This window comes from Vigna unguiculata, chromosome 1 (genome assembly GCF_004118075.2).
Source record: "Vigna unguiculata cultivar IT97K-499-35 chromosome 1, ASM411807v1, whole genome shotgun sequence".
In the NCBI taxonomy this organism is placed as follows: domain Eukaryota; kingdom Viridiplantae; phylum Streptophyta; class Magnoliopsida; order Fabales; family Fabaceae; genus Vigna; species Vigna unguiculata.
The window spans coordinates 21,884,790-21,891,093 of NC_040279.1; the positions used below are offsets into that span (position 1 = coordinate 21,884,790).

At 26.0% G+C, this 6,304-nt stretch overlaps 1 long non-coding RNA gene across 1 annotated transcript; it reads right to left on the reverse strand.

The window, feature by feature from the left end:
- Positions 1 to 1,924: 1,924 nt before the first annotated feature.
- LOC114181920 lies at positions 1,925 to 5,609 on the reverse strand. The gene is made up of 2 exons (XR_003603967.1): positions 3,841 to 5,609; positions 1,925 to 2,785 (listed from the first exon to the last, which is right to left on the reverse strand). It is a non-coding gene; the product is annotated as an uncharacterized LOC114181920 (long non-coding RNA).
- Positions 5,610 to 6,304: the final 695 nt, after the last annotated feature.

Genomic DNA, 6,304 nt, shown 5'->3' on the forward strand with positions numbered 1-6,304 from the left:
CCCATAACAAGTGTAAAAGATTAAATATGTTTTTGTCTAAATGAATTTTAGAATTAATCCATTTTAAAATTTTGAACCAATTTAGTCATTCATCTTTCGAAATATGTGAATTTAGTTCTTTTAATAAAATTTTGTTAGATTTTATTTGATTCATACACATCTCAAGATTATATTTAAGTTGTTTATATTGTTTGACACATTTTTGCTTTAATGTTAAGTCAAATACTATTATAAAACGTGCTTGAAATGTCAAATAAACCTAACAAAATTTGATTAAAAGAACTAAATTAACGTATTTCAAAAAATGAAAGACTAAATTGATCCATAATTTTAAAATAGACTAATTCCAAAATTTGTAAGGAACAAAAATCATATTTAACCCCTTTTAAATCCAACTCAATTCACTGAATATAAATTATTATCCATTTATGTTTAATGTGATTATTACCCATATTTTAATTAATAATTTTCTTACACCAAAAAAAGTAAAACTAAAAATATAAATATGCAAATACTTTTACAAATGGATCCCATACAACTCCCACGACACTTAAACAAGAGGAAAAGAAAACCACTATTAGTTTGTCCTATAAAATAAAATAAACAATTTATCAAATTATCTAAAAAAAACTAAATATCACTATATTGACAATCCTTTTGGTTTTGAAATGGTTTTGAAAAAGGAACAGGATCCACGATAAGAAAATATTAGTTAGGGTTAAAAGAAAACAAACGTACGATGAGAAAATATTAGTTAGAGTTAAAAGAAAACAAACGTGTATCGAATCTGTATAGTATAAGAGAAAAAAGAAAAATTCATAATACATGGATGCAATTCCTACAGTTGTCTGGTCACTATTACTGTCCAATTATGTTTGACCTTAAATAAAGGCTTCCTCTTCATTAGTACCTTTTTTATTATTGTTGTTAATTTTTGTAAAATACTTTCAACCATTCAACTTTTACTTCCTATCAATTCTCATCATAGACAAATCATTTTTAGTGTCTCTCAAATTACCAAAATCACAGTTTAAAAAAATATTAAAGCAAAAGTCATGCTTAAAAGGATCCCTTCTAACAAAAGCAGTTTTTGTCCCAACTAATTGAATTAAATTTTGAATTTTAATTTCATTGAATATAAATTATTATCCATTTATATTTTTAAATAATTTTTAATTATATGCACTGTTTTTTTAAAATTCTTACAAATAGTTTAATATAGTTATTGTTGTCAAGTTTAATATTTATAAATGCATTATAAACAGTTAAATGTATAAATTTTATATGTAACCATACATATTTGAGTTAATAATCTTTACTTACGTTAGAAAGAAGTCATATAAAAAAATATAAATGCACAAACATATTTACAAATGCAATACAACAATCGCACACTCCATGCAAGAGGAAAAGAAAACAACTATTCCTTTGTCCTAAAAAATAAAATAAACAATTTATCAAATCATTATCTAAAAAAAACTACATATCACTATATTGATGAGCCTATTGATTTTAAAAAGGGAATAAATCCACAATGATAAAAAATTGATTATGATTAAAAGAAATTAGACGACAGACGTGGATTGAATTAGTAAAGTATGAGAGTAAGAAAGAAAGAACCGTAATTTGTAGACACCATTCCTACTTATGACACACTGACTCGTTCCGAAAAACGTTTCCTATTGCTACCAACAAATAGGGAAACCTAGGAAAGTCTAGTTAGGAACAAATCTAGTTGAACTTTCTTTATACACGTTGATCTAACGAAAAGAAGATCAAATCATTTCATCATCAAGAAGCATATATCATGCAAAAATAGTACGAAAAACTATAAAAAATATCGGCTGAAGTTTATAACATAGAAAAAAAAAAAGAGATAAAGAAATAGACCCATGAAGTGTAAATTTGGAAAGTAGTCACTAAGGTAAACCAAATTCAGTTTATGGAGATGAGATACCAAAGTCAAATCCTTGGAAGCAAGGGGATGATAGCACCCTGTTCAAGAATGGAATTAAGATTCTCACTCAAGCTTCTCTTTTTGTAATCACTGTACAATTATGTTTTTACGTTTTTGTAAAATATTGTCAACCATTCAATCTTTTCTAGTCTCAAACGAAAAAAATCACTGTTAAAAAAATATTAAAGCAGATGTCAAGCTTAAAAGAACCCTTTCGAACAAAAACACTTTTTTATCAAACTAAATTGAAATAAATTTTGAATTTTAGTTTCACGGAATAGATCTTATTATCCATCAATATTTTTTTTAAATAACTTTTTAATTATATGAATTACTTTTATAAATTTCTTATAAATAGTTTAATGTGTACTGTGAAGTTTAATATTTGTAAATGCATTATAAACAGTTAAATGTATAAATTTTTATATGTAACCATCCATATTTGTGTTAATAATATTCCCTAACACCATAAGAAAGAGGACAAATTAAAAATGTAGATATGCAAATACTTTTTGCAAATGCATCTCATTCAACACCCACAACATTCAAACATGAGGAAAAGAAAATCATTATTACTTTGGCCTAAAAAATAAAATAAATAATTTATAAAATCATTATCTACAAAAAACAAAATATCACCATATTGTCGAGCCTACAAGGAATAGGATCCACGATGACAAAATATTAGTCAGGGTTGAAAGAAAACATACCTGGATGGAATCAGTATGGTATTAGAGAAGAAAGAAAAATGTAGATACCATTCCTACATTTGTCTGATTGCTGCCCAAAGGAAACACAGGGACTCATTTTGGAAAACGATTCTTACAGCTATCAAACAAAAAGAGAAACCCTAAGAAAGTCTCAGTAGGAAAGCGCCTTGATTCTAGTTTAACTTTTTTTATAAGAACTGATTGATCTGAGGAGAAAAGAAGATCAAAACATTTTATCATCAAGAAGCATAATCAAAGAAAAGAAGAATGAAACGGGCTCATATATCAAGTGTAAATTTTGAAAGCCGTCACTGAGGTATACCCAATTCATGTGAAGATAAGATACCAAAGCTAAATCCTTTGAAGCAAAGAGATGGCGGCACCTTCTTCAAAAATGAAAACAGGTTTCCCACTCAAGCCTCTCTCTGTAATCACTGCCCAATTATGTTTCACCATAACAATTAAACTTATATATAGGTTGACTTTCATTAGTCTCTTTTTTATTATTATTATTATTATTATTATTATTATTATTATTATTATTATTATTTCTCTAAAATGCTTTCAATTATTCAATTTTTATGTCTTATAAGTTTTCATCATAGACACAATCGTTTTAGTGAGTCTCTCTAAATACCAAAATCACAGTTTGGAAAATATTAAAACTGAAGTCATGTTTAAAGGGACCCCTTCTAACAAAAACACATTTTAGTATCAACTAATTGAAATAAACTTTGAATTTTACTTTCACTAAATAGACATTATTATACATTTATGTTTTTTTAAATAATTTTTTAATTATATGAATTATTTTTATTAAATTCTAAAATAGTATAATGTGATTATTGTTGTAGAGTTTAACATTTGTAAATGCATTATAAACGGCTAAATGTATACATTTTATATGTGACCATCCATATGACTTAAAAATCTTCTCTTACGCAAGAAAGAAGTAAAATTAAAAATATAAATGTGCAAATCTTCTCCCACAACCATTAAACAAGAGAAAAAGAAAATCATTATTACTTTGTCCTAAAAGAATAAACAATTTATCAAATCATTAACTACAAAAAACATAATATTTGTCGAGCCTTTTGGTTTTAAAAAAAAAAAAGAATAAAATCTACGATGACAAAATATTATTCAAAGGTTAAAAAAAAAAAGAAAATTTACCTGGATGAAATCATTAGAGTATGAGAGAAGAAAGAAAAATCCATCATCTGTAGATACCATTCCTACAATTGTCTGGTCATTGTCAGAGAAAACACACTAACTCGGTCCGAAAGACGTTTCCCCTTGCTATCAAACAAAAAATGGAAACCCTAGGAAAACCTCGTTAGGAACAAATCTAGTTGAACTTTCTGTATACAATTGATCTAAGGAGAAAAGAAGATCAAACCATTTCATTATCAAGAAGCAAAAAGAGTACAAAAAACTCAAAAATAACTACTGAAGTTTATAACATAATTAATGAAAACAAAAAAGAAACAGGCTCATATCAAGTGTAAATTTTGAAAGCCGTCACAAGTGTAAACAGGCTCATATCAGTTACCAAAGCTAAAATCCTTTGAAGAAAGAAAATTGGGCACCTTATTCAAGAATGGAATTAGGGTTTCCACTCAAGCCTCTCTCTTTGTAATCATTGTCCAATTATGTTTCACCATAACAGTTGAACTTAAATAGAGCTTTCCTCTTCATTAGTACATTTTTTATATTATTGTTATTAGGTTTTTCTAAAATGTTTTTAACTATTCAACTTTTATTTCTTATCAATACTCATCATAGACACATTCTTTTCTGGTGTATCTCAAATGACCAAAATCACAGTTTAAAAAAATATTCATTCAAAAGTCTTGTTTGAAAGGACCCCTTTTAACAAAAACACTATGGATCCAACTAATTGAAATAAATTTTTAATTATATGCATTATTATCCATTATTATCCATTTATGTTGGATCCACTAAATATACATTATTATCCATTTATGTTTTCTTAAATAAATTTTTAATTATATGCATTATTTTTACAAATAGTTTAAGGTGGTTACCGTTGTCAAGTTTAATTTTTATAAATGCATTATAAAAATTTTAATGTTAGAAAGAAGAACATTTAAAGATATAAATATGCAAATAATTTTACAAATGGGTTCCATACACACCCACAACACTCAATCAAAGAAAACCATCATTATTTTATCATAAAAAATAAAATGAACAATTTATCAAATTATTATCCTAAAAAACTAAATATCAGTATATTGACGAGCCTTTTGGTTTTAAAAAACAATAAAATCCACGATGAGTAAATATTAATCAGGGTTAAAGGAAAATAGACGTGAATGGACTTACTAGAGGATGAGAGAAAGAAAAAATCCATAATCTGTATATTCCATTCCTACTACTATCAAACAAAAAGACACCCTAGGACTACAAAACACACCAACTCATTCCCGAAAATGGTTCCTATTGCTATCAAACAAAAAGAAAAACCCTAGGAAAGCCTCAGTTCTATTTGAACTTTCTTTTTACACACTTTCTAAGGAGAATAAAAGACCATCGCTTTTCATCATCAAGAAGCATATACTGTGCAAAAAAAGTTCAAAAAACTCAAAATAACTGTGGAAAGTTTATAACATAATCAAAGAAAACAAGAAATGGGCTCATATCAAGTGTAAATTTTGGAAGCTATCACTGAGGACAACCCAATTCAATTTGTGAGGATGAGATACCAAAGCCGAATCCTTTGAAGCAAGGAGACAGTGGCACCTTCAAGAATGGAATTAGGGTTCCACTCAAGCCTCTCTCTTTGTAATCACGGCCCAATTATGTTTCACCATACCAACTGAACTTAAATAGGGGCTTCAATTTCATTTTTACCATTTTAATTATTGTTATTAGGTTTTTCTAAAATGCATTTCCTTTTTTAATTATCATTTTAAAAAATATCAAATCTATATATAATTATTTAGCTTGTAATAATTAATAATAAATAAAATAATAAATTAAAGTATGTTTTCTTAAATTTGATTTTTATTGTATATCTAATCTAGTTTAGTTTATAATAATTTTCTATAGAAATATTTATTCGAATAACTTTTAATAATAAGTTAAATTTAATATTCATAACATGTCATAACTATAATTATTTTGAATTAATTAGAAATATTTATATTTATTATGTTATTCTTGTACATTATATTATAATTGAATTTATTTTAAATATAATTTTTTCATTATCCTTATGTTGATATAATATTAATATTATATAATCATAGTAATACTATATATTAACATACTTATAACTTTAGAATTAATGTTATAGGTATTTTTAATAGTTAAAAATTTATATATTTTTGAACTAATATTTGTATACATTTTTAATAATTTTAAAATTATACGTATAATTTTAGAATTAATATTAAGATATAGTTACTTTACTTACATCTATTAGTTCAAATTTTATTTGATAATTTGATTAAAATCTTGCTCACACCCCTTTACTCTCATAAATTTTGTTTTTCACTGGTGAATTGTTACTTGTGTTTGTTTCTCTCAGTTCAATTGTGTTCAAATATATAATTTGTGGCTTCTTTCTAGTTGTTGATCAAGACATTGGATCTGTTCAGATTGCTTGCTT